Below are 18,468 nucleotides of genomic sequence, written 5' to 3' on the forward strand. Positions count from 1 at the left end.
AAGGTATTTAGGGTTGCATGTACACTTAGGAGTGTTAGAATGCTCATAACCCAACAGTATCTTCTCAACCCATTATGAAGATCCAAAGTACGAATTATCAAGTTGATGGTGATGTCTCTGTTTATCCAGAAGAACTCAAGATGTTGTTTATCGCTTTGAAACATTCATTTTTGTCAACTGCGATGTTTAGTTCGTTTGACGTTCCGATGTCTTGGCTGTCCATTGTTGGTTCCACTACTTCATACAGCAAGACGATGGACACAGTTACATTCAATCTGGTCAATGAAAAGAAGTTTCGTCTGTCCAATAAGCTTTTTGCTAAGATTCTTGAAATCCTAAATTCTCCACCTTTCTATAAGGCCACTAATGAATAGGCGATTCACACGTTCAATGAGATGGGTTATCAACCCCCTCTTACCAAGATTAGCGAGTTCAAGAAATCAAGCCTTCCTTGTATCTGGAATTTTCTTTTTGGTATTTATCTTCTTTGTCTGACTGGTCGAAGTGTTGGCTTGGATAAAGGAAGACTGGAGGTGTATGCTATGGTGGCTGGGATATACTATGACCTAGCAGTTGATTATGCAACTCAGGTATGGAAAGAGTTCTTAAAGAGTGTGGAGAATACCAATACGGTGGAGGGGGTATCTTGTCCAAGATATTGGAGTTTGATGCTTCAATATGCATATGAAAAGGAAGGTATTCAGGTGAATGCTGATGAACCAAGGGCAGAGTTTGTGAAGTATCATTACCCAAGAGCTATTGAATCCAGTGTTGATAGCGTACTTAAAGGCTATTAGTCCAAATGACGAAACTGGTGTTTTACTACCACGTTCTGATGAAGGATCTTCAAAGAAGTCACGAAAGCCAAACAAGGTTGTTGAAACTAGTCCTTCGAAACCAATTCAAGAGGAGAATGTGACTAAGTCACCAAAGAAAAAGGCTGGATAGGGAGTAAAAGTTTCGAAGAAGTCGGCAAAAGTTGATACTTCAAAGCAGATAGTTCCTTCGAAATCTGGTGTGTTAAAGCGTCTCAAAAAGATGGCTCATCGGTCACGAAAATCTCCTGAAAGGTCATCCAGCTTCTCAACCTCAATGATTCGAAAGCCAAATGTAAATAGGAAAGTAGTTGTTCTCTGTGAAATACTTGTACTAGTTTCTCCATCATCTAAGAAGAGAAGAGTTGAGGATGTTGCTAAACATATTACAAAGAAACAAAAGAAGAGAAAGTGGATACTTCAGGAAGATTCCATGGACGACGATGTAGTTCCTGACTCACCAATGGGTAAAGTTTCATCTAAAAAGAAATCTCCTGTCAAATTAACTTTCGAGAAGATAGGAATTTCAAGTAGTTATGTGAAAACTTCAACAGTGGACACATCTGCTATTCTTGGTGACGCAAACAAAATATCGACTCCTGAGCAGACTTCGGTCATACCAACTGAGGTTTCGTTAACCAAGCCATTTAATGAGGAGGTTCGAACCTCAGGCATTCTTGCACACGTATCTAATACATATGCAAATGTCAACATGGGTGAAGGAGTTTTAAACACAGACAATCCATTTCCTGCTAATCAAGGTATTTTCGAAACCTCTAACATCTCCACAACTACTTCTCTACCACCACCATTTTTCACAACTGTTAATACATCAACTCATTCACCAACCTTTGATTAAGTCATAAATCAACCTATCACTTCTCTTTTTTCATCTCAATCAACTGAACCACCCAAACCGATAAATGATGATGAAACTGACGATGGAGGGTTTGGCGGATCATTTGCTAATCTCGAACTTGATCCTGGAGAAGAAGACATCCCAGATCATATGCTTATGTCGGGAAAACAATTCAAAATTCTCAATAGGAAGCTTAATTCCTTATTGCAGTTCCAAGCAGATGCAAGAAGCAAACATTTTGTACATGGCATTGAAGTCGATGTCATGCTCAAATCTCAGGAGCTACGACTTCAACACAAGCTGGATGTTATGGATAAAAACAACGAGCTCCGAGTAAAAACTCAATCTAATACTTTCAATAGTGAAATCAAGGCGCTAAGGCTGGTTGTGAAGGAACTCCATGTTCACTTTGTTCAGGATGTCAAGACTATAAGAGAAGGTGTGAATCGAAAGCTTGAAGAATTGAAGGTTGATGTGGCAAAAGAGCTTAATGAGTTGAATACCAATTATTCTTCTCTACTTTCGAAAGTGGATATTGTTGCAGGGGGTGTAACAAAAGTGGTGGAATGGTATCAATTTGTTATTCCCAAGTTTGAAGAAAAATCACTTGGTGATATTCAAAGTTTTGAGAAGCTTGATGGTTTGCTTAGTGAATTGAAAGAGTTGGTTTCGAAGTCTGGTTCTTCATCTCTATTAACTCCTGAGATTTTAACTCAGAAGTTTCGTTCATTTGAAACTGCAATTCAAAAGGAGTTGGCCCCATTGTCTCAGTTGTCTAATCTCTTACCAATGAATGCCCCACCTGTTATCACAGGGGTGCAAGGGGGAGAGAGGATGAATGTTGGTAAATGAGATGGTGCTTCTAAAAGAACTAACGAAGAAGCAAAGGTTGTTGGTAAAGTTTTCACAACTCATATTCCAACATCAAAACCAACATTTCGAAGGCTGATCCAGTGATAGCAACTACAATAACTACAAAACCAGTTGTCCCTATTGCTAAAGGCATAGTAATTGGGTCTACAGGTGAAGGAAGTTCCTCAAAACCTAAGCAAACTGAAACAGATAATGGGAGAGGAAAAGGGATTGTTGTAGAGAAATCGAAGGATGAAAGGAAAGCTGAAATCAAAGAAGAAATGGAAAAGCAGCGCCAAATTCAAAGTATCTTGAGGCTTCGTCAAAATGATCCTCCTACTTTGAACAAAGGTGATCCAAAGAAGTTGTACAGTTATGAGAATATCGAAGCAAGGGTGGTATATAATGAAATGTATGAGTTCGAAAAGAAGCCAAGAAAGACTTATGCTATCGAGAATTCTGACATGAATCAACTTGATTTTCCAATCAATGAGATGATGTTTCTTGCAGCTCGGTATAAAATTGTTGATCAATTCAAGGATAAAGATGATTTTATCCACTTGAAGCTGAGGTTTCACGCTGTGTTGGGGAAGGAACAAGATGAAGGTTGGTCGCTTGTCAAGATTGTTTGGGTGTGGAGCATAACGAAGGATGTGTTATTCGAAAAGATGCTGCAAAATTTTTGATATCATGTTGTGAGGACAAATAATGTTACTTTCGATTTCTCAATTGCTGATTTTCCGTTGATGAACTTGACTGACCTTATTCAAGTTGTGAACATTCTCAAAACCATGGATGCTTCGACACTTCAAGGAACCAGTAAAGATGTGTTACATTTGGGGTTAGGGCATATCAAGCTTTTCATAGACAATTACTATGATTGTCTAGCTTTGACAGATGTTGAATTAGCATTGTCAATGGGAAAAGAAATTATAGTTCCTCAGTCAGTGCTGAAGAGTCAAGCTGATTTAAAGAATTATGTTAATGGGGAGATCTGTTTGAAACCGTTGGGGATTGTTTTCATGGGAAAGAGCAAAAGGGTAAAGTCAACGAAGTTTTTATTCCAATCATGTGATGTTGAAAGATACACAACTACTCAATATACAAACTTAATAGTGCGTATGAACAGTTGTAAGAAGAATAGTGATGCGGATAGAGCAGAGTTGAAGAAGGTCATGAATTGGTATGCAGAGATAAGGAGAACTTTGCATATGGCAAATCAAGTTTTGATAACCTGATTTCGACACTGCTTACAAAGGGGGAGATTGTAAGAGTCGAAGTATGTTGTAAGGTGTCGAAGGTTATTTTGTATTCAATAGTTATGTAATGTTATTACAAAGGCATATTTGTTTCGAAACTGTAATGTGATAGTCCTTTGTATTTTTTGTGTGCTTTCTTTTTCCTATAAATAGGGAAGGATACTTAGACTAGATAGAACTTTTGGCTACTCTTCTGTCTGAAACTCTTTGTATCAGGAAAGCATAATATAAGCTGAAACAAGATTATATTTACTCTCTGTGTTCATTTTTCATATCATTTATGATCTCGTTTCATTACTCGGTAAATCAAACCTCTTCAACTAGATTAAGGATATGGGCGGAAGTCTCTAAGGCATACCCCCAGAATGAGATAGGTAATGAAGCTCGACTCATTATAGAATGAACCATGTCTAGCAAGGTTCGATTGCGCCTCTCAGCCACACCATTAAGTTATGGTGTCCTAGGTGGCATCAATTGTGAAACAATTCCACATTCCTTAAGATAGTCGTGGAACTCGATACTAAGATACTCTCCTCCTCGATCGAATCGGAGCAACTTTATCTTGCTGCCCAGCTGATTCTCCACTTCTTGTTTAAACTCCTTGAACTTTTCAAAACTTTCTGACTTACGCTTGATTAAGTAAATATACCCATATTGTCACACCCCCGAACCGTCGGAACGGACGGCGGAAACGTCCGGGGGCGGGCGACGTCATGCGTAGTATCACAACAATCGTATCATAGTAATCAAAGTAAACACAACCATTACATTGCAATATAAATATTTACATTTGATTAAAACATAGTTTGTACATATCATTATATTCAAAAACAACAAAAGATAAAAACTGGACTTTAGGATGCTCCGTCTTCTCCAAAAGCGAGCGAAGGTACCTGTCTATCGTTGCCCTGAGAATATAAGCGGGTTTGAAAATGTATCAGCATAAAGCTGGTGAATTCATAAGCATGTTTTTGTATTGGAAACTAGTCACTGAATTTGTAAAATTGATTACTTTTCATTATAAGTAAACATCGTTTGTATCGAAAACCTTCGTTATTGAGTTCCGAAAATATGTATGCATGCTTCCCAAGAAAATCCAATATTTTCTAACATGTTCGTTGAGTTCTGAATGAAAAGTATATTTCGTTTGAAAACCCTGGTTACCACCAGTAAATAAGATTCGTTTCGTTGGAAAAACCCTGGTTACCACCAGTAAGTAGTTTTATTAATCGAATAAAACCATGAGTTAGATCGCTGGAATACCTTCCAGTAAGTAGATAAGTAGTTTTATTAATTTAAAATAAAACTATAGAAGAAGAAATCCCGTAAACAAAGGTTAGTTTATACTTATTGTGAGTCGGATAACCATGCTGATATGACACGTGACCTCCTTGACGCTTCTTCAGACATCGTACGATTACAAAATTTGTCACCCCAGGCGTGCCCGCCTAACTGTAGCTAACAGTTCAGGTGTGGGATTGTCAGTCCCGAATAGATCTATTCACAAATTTCACGCTCTCCCTCCAGGAGACTCTGGTTATACTTCCGAAGAGGATTTATTGGTACCCATAAGGGCATAACGAAGATTAGTCTCACAATCATGTATTAACTAGTTTACGTGTAGTTCAGTTGTTCTCAAGTTCAAAATCGTTGGTAAACAATGTAGAGTATAATAATTATACAAATAATTATTTAGTAAGATACCCTCGTTATTCGTATGGATAAACTAAATTTGTCATAGTTTATTTGTTTGACTTTGCATGGAGTTTGATTATATAAGGATACTGGTAATGAAATCCCCAAATTATACCTATTATAGTTTGATTGATAAGTTATGTTCATGTACTATTCGAAAAACTATGCAATTATGTTTAGGAAATGTCCCTTATGCTCCGCATATTACAAAAGGGATAAAATGTCGATATGTTTAACGTAAAACCATTGTAATTGCATCAGTGTTTAAGTTGTGAAAACCATTATGTTTGGCTTGTATTCCCCCCTGAAAACGTTATTAAACTTATAAAAGCGTAGGGGTATGAACTCACAGTTTATCGTAGGATCCGAAAGCACAATTTGTTACGAGTGTTGACTGTCAACCGATGTTTCGTACGCAAGTGGATCCTATTACATATAGTAACACATATATGTATTAGATTAGGGTATTCCATGACAAAATATGACGGGAAGACACCCTAAGGACTTGGAAATGTTTGGAACTAAGTGTCGGAGCCATAAACGATCGAATAAGGGAGGTGTATGGTCATTTGGGTGTGTGTGCGGCCAGGGTGTGCAGCCAGACTGTGTGTGCGGTTGCACACAGGAGTGTGCAGCCGTACAGAGGGTGTGTGCGGCCGTACACAGGGGTGTGCGACCGTACACTCCTCATTTGTGCCCGAAATGTCGATTTTGAGGTGTTCTAGTGCTAATACCAAGTCCTACTAGTGAATGAAGGCCAAACTCTTCACTTTGGAGAGCTTTAAGGTGTGTACGGCCACCTTATGAAGGTGTGCGGCCGTACACCTTCAAAGGATGAAGAACACGAAGAACACTATGATTTTTAGGCTTAGATTCAAGTGTCTTACCAATAAAACAAGCTGAATGATGAAGTAGTTCACATTTTTGAGGCCTTTAGAGTGTTCTTGGATGAAGTTTTTAGAGAGAGAAAGTAGTGAGAGAAAGTAGAGTGCAGCCAAAGGAAAGGAATGAGTGAAGGGGGTCACTCTATATATAAAGGGACGAGTGTGCGGCCGGAGGATGGGTGTGCGGCCGCACACTCATGTGTACGGCCGTACACTCCTCCTGAGAGAGTGTATGGCCCGAATGTTGTACTACGACTTGGTATTACTCGACCTAGAATTCAACCTTTGATTATACGAGGCTTAGAAAGTATCATTACACCCTTATACGACGTTAAATGATGATAAAATCGAGTTTAATATTGATAACATTAACGGATCTTACAAGTTAGAAGTTTCGGGTTGTCACATCATCCCCCGTCAGAGGGAATTTGGTCCCGAAATTCGAATATAGAATACAAATCATGAATTAGGGAAAGAGATGCGGATACTTCTGTTTCATCTGATCTTCGCGCTCCCAAGTGAATTCAGGTCCCCGCTTGGCATTCCAGCGAACCTTCACTATCGGGATGCGACTTTGTTTTGTTCGTTTGACCTCCCTATCCATGATTTCGATTGGTTCTTCCACAAAGTTTATATTCTCGTTGATTTCGATCTCATCGAGAGGAATAGTAAGAGTCTCGTCGGATAAGCACTTTTTGAGGTTCGAGACGTGGAAGACGGGATGAATGTTACTAAGCTCTTGAGGTAAACGGAGTTTGTATGCCACGGGACCGATCCTAGCAAGGATCTCGAATGGTCCTATGTATCTTAGATTTAGCTTTCCATGCTTTCCAAAGCGTATCATGCCTTTCCAGGGCGAGACCCTCAACAGAACACGGTCTCCAACCTGGAACTCTAAGGGTTTTCGTCGTATATCGGCGTAGCTCTTTTGTCTATCTCGTGAGGCTTTCAGTCGTTCTCGGATTTGGACTATCTTTTATGTGGTTTCGCGAATGATTTCTGGACCAGTGAGAGTGATGTTAGGGACTCGTCCCTTAGCTAGCTGCGTGTCGCCCAGCACAGAGGGGATCTACACTTGCGGCCATAGAGGGCTTCGAAAGGCGCAGTCTTAATGCTGGTATGGTAGCTGTTGTTGTAGGAGAACTCAACCAAGGGCAAATGGATGTCCCACGACTTACCGAAATCGATGACACATGCTCTCAACATGTCTTCCAAGGTCTGGATGGTTCTCTCACTCTGCCCGTCTGTCTGAGGATGGTAAGTTGTGCTCATATCTAGCTTAGTTCCAAGAGCTTTCTGCAGAGACTGCCAAAATCTCGAGGTGAACCTGCTATCTCGATCGGAGATGATGGACACAGGCACACCGTGCAGTCGGACTATCTCTTGAATGTAGATTCGTGTGAGTCTCTCCATTTTGAAATTTTCCTTGATCGGCAGGAAGTGACCGGATTTAGTTAGTCGGTCGACTATTACCCAGATGGCGTCGTACCCACTCGGAGATTTGGGTAATTTGGTGATGAAATCCATGGTAATCCTCTCCCACTTCCATTCGGGAATTTCCGGCTGTTGGAGTAGACCTGAGGGCTTCTAATATTCGATCTTCACTTTGGCGCAAGTCAGACACTTGCCCACAAATGTAGCGATCTCCGCTTTCATGTTTGGTCACCAATATAGTTTCTTGAGATCGAGGTACATCTTATCCGAGCCTGGATGAACGGAGTATTTGGTCTTGTGAGCTTCGTTCATGACAACTTCTCTGTAACCACCGAACTTTGGGGTCCAGATCCGGTCCACGAAATAATAGACTCCGTCTCCCTTGATCTCTAGGTTCTTATCCATTCCTCTCAAGGCTTCATCCGTCACGTTCTCTGGTTTTAGGGCTACCAGCTGAGCCTCTCTGATTTGCGCGGATAAGTGGGAATGGATAGTCATAGTTAGTGCTTTCGCACTGCGACTTGTGTACTCTTTATGACTAAGAGCATCCACCACCACATTGGCCTTGCCGGGATGGTAGCGTATTTCGCACTCGTAATCGCTGAGTAGCTCAACCCAACACCGTTGTCGCATGTTAAACTCCTTCTGATCGAAGATGTGCTGCAGGCTCTTATGGTCAGTGAAGATGGTACACTTGGTTCCGTAAAGATAATGTCTCCATATCTTCAATGCAAAGACCACTGCTCCCAACTCTAGGTCGTGCGTTGTATAGTTGACTTCATGTGCTTTTAGCTGTCTTGAGGCATAAGCAATAACTTTTCCTCGTTGCATGAGCACACAGCCTAAGCCCTGATTGGATGCATCACAGTAGACAACGAAGTCCTCTGTTCCTTCGGGCAGAGACAGGATAGGTGCGCTGCATAGGGACTGCTTCAACGTTTGGAACGCAGTGTATTTCTTTTCACTCCAACAGAAGGGTACACCTTTCTGAGTCAGAGTGGTTAAAGGTTTGGCAATTCTGGAGAAATTCTGAATAAATCTGCGATAATAGCCAGCGAGACCCAAGAATTGACGAATTTCTATGGGTGTCTTCGATGCTGACCAGTTCTCTATTGCTTTGATTTTGGAAGGGTCCACGTGAATGCCTTCCTCGCTTACCACGTGACCTAGGAAGGTTACTTTTCGAATCCAGAATTCGCATTTGGAGAATTTTGCGTAAAGCTTTTCCGCCCTTAGGGTTTCCAGCACCAATCTCAAGTGCTGTTTGTGGTCTTCCTCGCTTCTGGAATAGACAAGTATATCGTCGATGAATACGATGACGAATTTGTCCAGGAAAGGACGACACACCCGGTTCATCAGGTCCATGAACATTGTCGGTGCGTTGGTTAGACCGAAGGGCATTACTACGAACTCGTAGTGACCATATCGAGTCCGAAAAACTGTTTTAGGAACATCACTCTCATGGACTCGCAGCTGATGGTACCCTGATCTTAGATCTATTTTCGAGAAGTAGCTGGCTCCTTGAAGTTGGTCGAAGAGATCATCGATTCGAGGAAGAAGGTAACGGTTTTTGACAGTGAGCTTGTTCAGCTCCTGATAATCGATACACATCCGAAAGGATCCATCCTTCTTTTTCACGAACAAGATCGGGGCTCCCCAAGGTGAGGAACTCGGTCTGATGAATCCTTTGCTGAGCAGCTCATTGAGCTGACTGGATAGCTCCTGTATTTCTGCTGGCGCTAGGCGATATGGAGATTTAGCTACGGGGGTAGCTCCGGGGACTAAGTCGATACGAAACTCGACTTGGCGTTCAGGATGGATTCCCGAAAGCTCCTCGGGAAAGACATCAGGAAAGTTGCAGACTTCGGGAATGCTCTCAAGGTCTTTAACTTCCTATTTTTCGTTAACAACATGGGCTAGGAATGCATGACATTCCTTTCGCATAAGTTTTTGAGCTTTGATGCATAAGATGATACAGAGGTTTGAACTGAGTTTATCGCCGTAGATTATAAGAGCTTCACCAGAAGGAAGGTTAAGACGGATGGCTTTTTCGAAACAAAGAATATCAGCACGATTGGGGCTCAACCAATCTATGCCAATGATGACATCAAAGCTTTTTATGGAGACTGGTATAAGATCGATGGGAAATGAATGATCATTCAGGGTAAGAGTACAACCACGGATTATATCATTAGCGCTCTCCTTCTCACCGTTAGCCATATCGACGGTAAATGTTTCGGTTAAGGGTTGAGGTTTATGTTTAAGAAAATGCTTGAATGCATGACTAACAAAACTTCTTTCAGCACCAGAATCGAAAAGAATGCATGCATAAGAGTTATCGAGGAGGAACGTACCCATCACAACGGTAGGGTCAGCCACGGCCTCCTCTTGCCCCATAGATAGTACTCTCCCGGTGTTGCCAGTTGTTGCTGCCTTGGGGCAGTTTCTCTTGAAATGCCCGACTTCTCCATAGCCGTAACAGGCTTGACCAACATCTGCTCCAGAGGCCAGATCGGTTGGTTGGACTGGGTTTCTGCAGCTTCGAGCCAGGTGGCCCTTTTTACCACAGTTGTTGCAGAGCATCTCACAACATTGACCAGGGATGCGGTGATGATAACTACACTTATTGCACCAAGGGAAGGTACCAGTATACCTACTGGTAGGTGCTTGAGTTACAGGAGCAGCGACAGGGGTAGTAGCAGCGTGAACTGCTACCGCATGTTGCTTCTTTGAGGGCTCCTACGAAGACTGACCCTTTCTCTGTTTCCAGAATTTTCTTTTCTAACCACTCCCTTTAGCCGGTTCAGGAGTGGCTGTCACTTCATCGAGATCGACTCCATGATCGATCAAAATCTGTGCCAGGCACTTCGCGCTATCAAATGTAACTGGCCGAGCAGCCAAGACATTTCCTTTGGTCGGCTGGGTCAGTCCCCAAATGTATCTTTCCACCTTTTTGCTTTCCGGGGTGACCATCCCCGGACAGAGAAGTGCTAGGTCTTCAAACCTAGATGTGTAAGCAGCAATGTCGGAACCCTTCATCTTTAGGTTCCAGAGTTCGTGCTCCAACTTCTGTATTTCGCCCCGTGGGCAGTACTCAGCAAGCATGAGCTCTTTCAAGCTCTCCCAACCCATAGCATTTGCTATCGGCAGGGTTAGGGATTTGACCCGGCCATTCCACCAGGTCAATGCTTTGTTGGTGAAAGTGCAAGCGGCGAATTTCACCTTGTTGGCTTCAGAACAAGAGCAGATTTCGAAGATAGACTCGATCTTTTCGAACCATCGAGTCAGGGCAATAACACCTCCAGTGCCGTCGAAGGAGGTGGGTTTTGCGTTCATGAAGTCTTTATAGGAGCACTCCTTCTGGTGCCCTTGACTCCCTTCAGGATGAGTACCACCTCCCGGGCCGCCAGATCCACCAGGATTTATCTGTGACATCGCAGCAGCCACAGCAGCAGTAACAGCCGCCTGAAATATAGCGGGGTCGAACTGAGGAGGTGGGGGAGTTGGATCTGTTGGAGGATCGTTGTTCTTTCTATTGGGTCTTTTCTTTTGAGGTATCTTGTTCTAAAAATGAACAGGAAGAAGAGGATGGTAAGTCCTCTGAATCGAATCAAGAGATATGAAGCAAAAATATATATATATCTCATTATGACAGCTAGAGTGTTCTACTAAGCGATAAACAAGGAAGGACTACCAATGCAATTAAGTTATCGCTAAAAGGAATGAGTAGCAACACTTGGAAGTGAATTTCTGCAATGATTTGACTCTAGTAAAATACTCCTATAGTATTTTAAGTTTTGTTCTATCGACGTCTCGTTGTATGGATACTTGGTAAGTTTTAGGCCTGTTGCAAAACCACAATCACTCCCAAGCACACGTTGGTCATGTCTCGAATGAATATAGTTGATCAGGCTATATTGACCCTATACATGATTACATAACTTCCCAGGTTTAACCGCAGTGTTCAACATCCAAATACTTTTGCTTTGTTCTACTCATGATACTGTTTCTGGTACGTAGGTATACTTGTAAAAATATTTATATTTCGAAAGTATACTTTTAGTTCAGAGCACTTTAGCCCCTTAGTGTTTATAGTTGTATACCATGTAAGGTTCGGTATACTTAGTTCACTATAAACAATAGCTCTGATACCAATTTGTCACACCCCCGAACCGTCGGAACGGACGGCGGAAACGTCCGGGGGCGGGCGACGTCATGCGTAGTATCACAACAATCGTATCATAGTAATCAAAGTAAACACAACCATTACATTGCAATATAAATATTTACATTTGATTGAAACATAGTTTGTACATATCATTATATTCAAAAACAACAAAAGATAAAAACTGGACTTCAGGATGCTTCGTCTTCTCCAAAAGCGAGCGAAGGTACCTGTCTATCGTTGCCCTGAGAATACAAGTGGTTTTCAAAACGTATCAGCATAAAGCTGGTGAATTCATAAGCATGTTTTTGTATTGGAAACTAGTCACTGAATTTGTAAAATTGATTACTTTTCATTATAAGTAAACATCGTTTGTATCGAAAACCTTCGTTATTGAGTTCCGAAAATATGTATGCATGCTTCCCAAGAAAATCCAATATTTTCTATCATGTTCGTTGAGTTCTGAATGAAAAGTATATTTCGTTTGAAAACCCTGGTTACCACCAGTAAATAAGATTCGCTTCGTTGGAAAAACCCTGGTTACCACCAGTAAGTAGTTTTATTAATAGAATAAAACCATGAGTTAGATCATTGGAATACCTTCCAGTAAGTAGATAAGTAGTTTTATTAATTTAAAATAAAACTATAGAAGAAGAAATCCCGTAAACAAAGGTTAGTTTATACTTATTGTGAGTCGGATAACCATGTTGATATGACACGTGACCTCCTTGACGCTTCTTCAGACGTCGTACGATTACAAAATTTGTCACCCCAGGCGTGCCCGCCTAACTGTAGCTAACAGTTCAGGTGTGGGATTGTCAGTCCTGAATAGATCTATTCACAAATTTCACGCTCTCCCTCCAGGAGACTCTGGTTATACTTCCGGAGAGGATTTATTGGTACCCATAAGGGCATAACGAAGATTAGTCTCACAATCCTGTATTAACTAGTTTACGTGTAGTTCAGTTGTTCTCGAGTTCGAAATCGTTGGTAAACAATGTAGAGTATAATAATTATACAAATAATTATTTAGTAAGATACCCTCGTTATTCGTATGGATAAACTAAATTTGTCATAGTTTATTTGTTTGACTTTGAATGGAGTTTGATTCTATAAGGATACTGGTAATGAAATCCCCAAATTATACCTATTATAGTTTGATTGATAAGTTATGTTCATGTACTATTCGAAAAACTATGCAATTATGTTTAAGAAATGTCCCTAATGCTCCGCATATTACAAAAGGGATAAAATGTCTATATGTTTAACATAAAACCATTGTAATTGCATCAGTGTTTAAGTTGTGAAAACCATTATGTTTGGCTTGTATTCCCCCCTGAAAACGTTATAAAACTTATAAAAGCGTAGGGGTATGAACTCACAGTGTATCGTAGGGGTATGAACCATTATGTTGAGTGTCAACCAATGTTTCATACGTAAGTGGATCCTATTACATATAGTAACACATATATGTATTAGATTAGGGTATTCCATGACAAAATATGACGGGAAGACACCATAAGGACTTGGAAATGTTTGGAACTAAGTGTCGGAGCCATAAACGATCGAATAAGGGAGGTGTATGGTCATTTGGGTGTGTGTGCGGCCAGGGTGTGCGGCCAGATTGTGTGTGCGGTTGCACACAGGAGTGTGCGGCCGTACAGAGGGTGTGTGCGGCCGTACACAGGGGTGTGCGACCGTACACTCCTCATTTGTGCCCGAAATGTCGATTTTGAGGTGTTCTAGTGCTAATACCAAGTCCTACTAGTGAATGAAGGCCAAACTCTTCACTTTGGAGAGCTTTAAGGTGTGTACGGCCACCTTATGAAGGTGTGCGGCCATACACCTTCAAAGGATGATGAACACGAAGAACACTATGAGTTTTAGGCTTAGATTCAAGTGTCTTACCAATAAAACAAGCTGAATGATGAAGTAGTTCACGTTTTTGAGGCCTTTAGAGTGTTCTTGGATGAAGTTTTTAGAGAGAGAAAGTAGTGAGAGAAAGTAGAGTGCAGCCAAAGGAAAGGAATGAGTGAAAGGGGTCACTCTATATATAAAGGGACGAGTGTGCAGCTGGAGGATGGGTGTGCGGCCGCACACTCATGTGTACGGCCGTACACTCCTCCTGAGAGAGTGTATGGCCTGAATGTTGTACTACGACTTGGTATTACTCGACCTAGAATTCAACCTTTGATTATACGAGGCTTAGAAAGTATCATTACACCCTTATACGGCGTTAAATGATGATAAAATCGAGTTTAATATTGATAACATTAACGGATCTTACAAGTTAGAAGTTTCGGGTTGTCACACATATCTATTATAATCATCAGTAAAAGTCACATAGAAACGGTTAGCATCCCTTGTGGCGGTTCTAAAGGGTCCACACACATCTGTGTGTATGAGGTCCAACAAACCCTCACCTCTTTCACAAGTACCAGTGAAGGGTGACTTGGTCATATTTCCAAGCAAACAAGATTCACAAGTGTCATCTAGCTTTAAGTCAAATGGCTCCAACACTCCATCCTTTGGAGTTGGGCTATGCGCTTCTTGTTAACATGTCCAAGAAGACAATGCCATAAGCATGCTTTATCCAAACCATTTGACGAATAGATGTGCAACACATTATTTCCTAAGTTATCTAAAACCATCACAGTTTCATATATACCATTACAAGGTAATGCTTCAAAATAAAATACACCATTATAATAAGCATTAATACTACCAATTTCATTATTAAAAGAAAAGGTATAACCTTGTTTATACAAACTATGAAAGGAAATAATATTTCTCACCATATCTGATGAGTAGCAACAATTATTCAAATCTAAATATAACCCACTACTAAGCAATAAAGTATAAACTCCAATCTTGGTGACAGGTGACTTTTTCCTATTCCCCATGATCAAGTTCCTATTTCCGTGCTCCACATCCCTACTTCTTTTTAGTCCCTGCAAATCAGAACAAATGTGAAAACCACATCTTGTATCCAGGACCCAATAATTATCATGTGATGAGTTATTAGACAGAATAGTATAAATACCTGCAAAGGAGGGTTTGATCTTCCCACCCTTTATGTCATGCAATTATGTGGGGCAGCTTCGTCTCCAGTGTCCTTTTTCATGACAATGGAAACACTCTGCTTCCTTTGGGTTTGAGGAGGGTGTAGCAGGACCACCTTTGGACCCACTAGAAGAGGATATAACGTGAGACTTTCCCTTGTGGCTCTTTTAGGAAGCTTTCCTCTTCTTTCCCTTCCCATGTCTAATTGCCAAGACCCAGCAGCAGTAGGAGTATAAACAACAGATTTTCCTTTAAGACTACTTTCAGCAGTCCGTAAAAGACCCTGAAGCTTGCTTAGAGTCACCTCCTCCTTATTCAAATGATAAGTCATACGAAACTGATCATAACAAGGAGATAAAGAGTGTAGGATGATGTCAATTGCCAATTCTTCATCGAAATTGACATTCAACTTTAGCAAGTTGTCCACAAACCTTTGCATATTTTGCAAGTGGGCCGTGATAGACTCTCCATCCTTTATTTTGGTAGTGATCATGGAGGCTATGATTTCATACCTCTCCTACCGATCACTTTGATAGTACCTTTCCATCAAATCCTGGTGCATTTCATAAGGCCAAAAGTCCTCATAGGACTTCTGAAGCTCAGCAGTCATGGTAACAATCATAATACACGACACCTTTGTCGCGTCCCTCTCATGGGTCTTAAACTCAGCAATCTGTTCGGGAGTAGCGGTAGATTCATCAATCTCCTTAAGCTCTTTGTCGAGAACATATTCTTTGTGCTCGTAGCGAATGGCCATTCGGATGTTTTGAATCCAATCATTGAAGTTCGATCCATCAAATATGACCCTCCCACATAGGTTCATGAGGGAGAAAGAGCCAAAAGCAGTTGAGTTTGAAGCAGTGTTGGAAGACATCTTAAAAGAAATACAAAGTTTAGATTAAATAAGGATCCTTAATATAACACCCAAAATGAGATATTAAGGCTAGGTGTAACATCCGGTTTACCAGGTATATTGTTTTGAGTATTTAATTCAAGGACTTTGGAGGGACTCGACGAGTCGGTGCCTCAACTCGTCGAGTAGGGTCGCGACTAGGTGACGTGGTTAATGAATGGACTCGACGCGTCAGAGAGATGACTCGCCGCGTCAGCGCTGTTGACAGAAACCCTAATTCTCTCGGGCCTGGGCCTATTTAAAGGCTCTTAAGGCCTCCTTTTGCAGCTACCTTTCAGAAGAGAGAACCCTAAACGAGTCCCTAGTCTTTTGGGCAAGAGAGAGAGCCATTTTGAGCTTCTTGGTGGATGGTTTGCAAGGAAGAAGGAGGTTTCAAGCTAAAGGGGCCAGAGGAGGTTGTAGATCCGCGATTTACAACCTAGGAGCATCAGTTGGAGGTATAAATTCGGACCCCTTTTCTTCCCTTATTGTGTAAATCTTCCTTTTGAGGATTAGGGCTTGTATTATCTTCTTGGTGGGGTTCTGGTTGCATCAAACCCCTGTTGTGAGCTGGTAGCATAGATCTGGACCTTGTGAGGTCCAGAAAGTCAGAAAGTAGAAAGCCATTGTTGTGCAACCATGGGGTTTGGAGGTTAGGAAGCTTTAATGGAGTCTAAATGGCATATTGAGCGAAATATGCCATGCATGGACATCAAGATCGGACCTTTACGTGACTTTTAGGTGCTAGAAGGCCAGATCTATAAGTTAGAGAAACAGATCTGACCTCAGAAGGTCAAATGAGTGTTGCCATGGAGGAAACTTGTCGAGTCCATGAGAGGACTCGACGAGTCGTATTGTGTTGCCCCGCGATTCGTGATCAGTGGAAACCCGTCGAGTGAGAGGTTAACTCGACTAGTCGAGTGGGGCCTTAGGAGGAGTCTGAGGACACGCATGGACTCGCCGAGTCACCTGAGTGCACTCGACGAGTCTGGTCAAAGTTAGACCGTTGACTGGAGTTGATTTCAGTTGACCTTAGGGTTTGGTCAAACTGATTCAAGAGAGGCTATGGAGGGGTAGAATGGTCTTCTACCCATTCTTTAGTGATGAGGATATAAAGAGAGTATTGATTTGAGATATTATCATTTTGATAGGCGGAGGCTAGATCGGGGATATCGAGCACGAGAGTTTACTAGACATCATCGAGGTGAGTCTTCTCACTATACATTACCTAGAGTGGTATCTATGTGCAGACCGGAGGGTCTTATGTTTACGTGTATGTCTGAGATTTATGTGCTTTGTGTTATATGTATGCTATGTGTTATATAGACCGGACCGGAGGGTCCAACGACTCATGAGGCCAGAGGGTCCTCAATCAGACCGGACCGGAGGGTCCAACAATTTAGACCGGACCAGAGGGTCCAACGAGTTGGACCGGACTGGAGGGTCCAACGAGCTACGGGACTGGAGGGTCCCGCTGAGACACATTGACCGGAGGGTCATACCGAGTTATAGTCTCGAGTGGCTTATGTGTTGTATATGGTATTTTGGGGAACTCAGTAAGCATTTATGCTTACCGTGTTATGTGATATGTATTTCAGGTACCAGCGAGGGTCGCGGGAAGGCGCCAGCATGATTTGTACACAGTGGCAGAAGATTATGTGTTGCGATTCTGGGATATGTTTTATTGTGATGACATTGATACATGAGATTTTGAGAATATTATATGAGTTTTATTAACTTTGAAAAATGAAAAATTGTTTTAAAATTTACGTCGTTACAAGTTGGTATCAGAGCCTTGGTTCGAGGGATTCGGAAGCACCTTCGGGCGTATCTGAACTCAAACTGAGGATTTGAGGAAATTTTCATAAAAGAAACAATTTTTCTAAAAGAGTAAAAGATTTTTAAGAAAATCAGAACGGAGCACTGTGTACGATCAGCCAGCGCCCGAACGATGATTTCCCAAAATACCCTTACATTATGTGTTATGAGATATTATGTGATATGCTATGCATGCTAGAGATAGGCTAGGTATTTCATACTTTAGGACTAGAGTGGCCTAATCTGTGATGCCTTAGCCTAGGAGTTGCTGTTATATGCGATGTACCTTCGAGTATGTGTTGAGTATGAGTATCCAGCAGGAATCCTTTTAGAGAGGGATCTGAGTAGAGGAGTAATCTAGGAGAGATACCTAGATGAGCATTTGAGGAGTTTTCTGAGAGAGTAGTCAGATGCCCGCGTGGGGTAAAGTTGCTTGAGTTCGGTGATATCCTTTGAGTATGAGGAGAGCAAGTGGGTAATAACCTAGAGTGGTTTTACATGTTGGTAGAGATTATTCGATGCCCGGATGCTGCTTGCTTCGTGCTTGGTGGAACACTTGATGATGAGAGTCAGCTACTAAGTGAATATGACGATATTCAGGAGGTAGACGGCTGGCATCATAAGGAGTTCTTCAGAAGCTGATGGAGGAGAAGTGTGAGAACCTAGGAAGAGCCTAGGAAAGGGTGACCCTAGTCAGATGAGTACGCTGACAGAGTAGAGCATTTCGCAGAG

This window comes from Lactuca virosa, chromosome 4 (genome assembly GCF_052849685.1).
Source record: "Lactuca virosa cultivar CGN04683 chromosome 4, Lactuca_virosa_CGN04683_v6, whole genome shotgun sequence".
Taxonomy (NCBI): domain Eukaryota; kingdom Viridiplantae; phylum Streptophyta; class Magnoliopsida; order Asterales; family Asteraceae; genus Lactuca; species Lactuca virosa.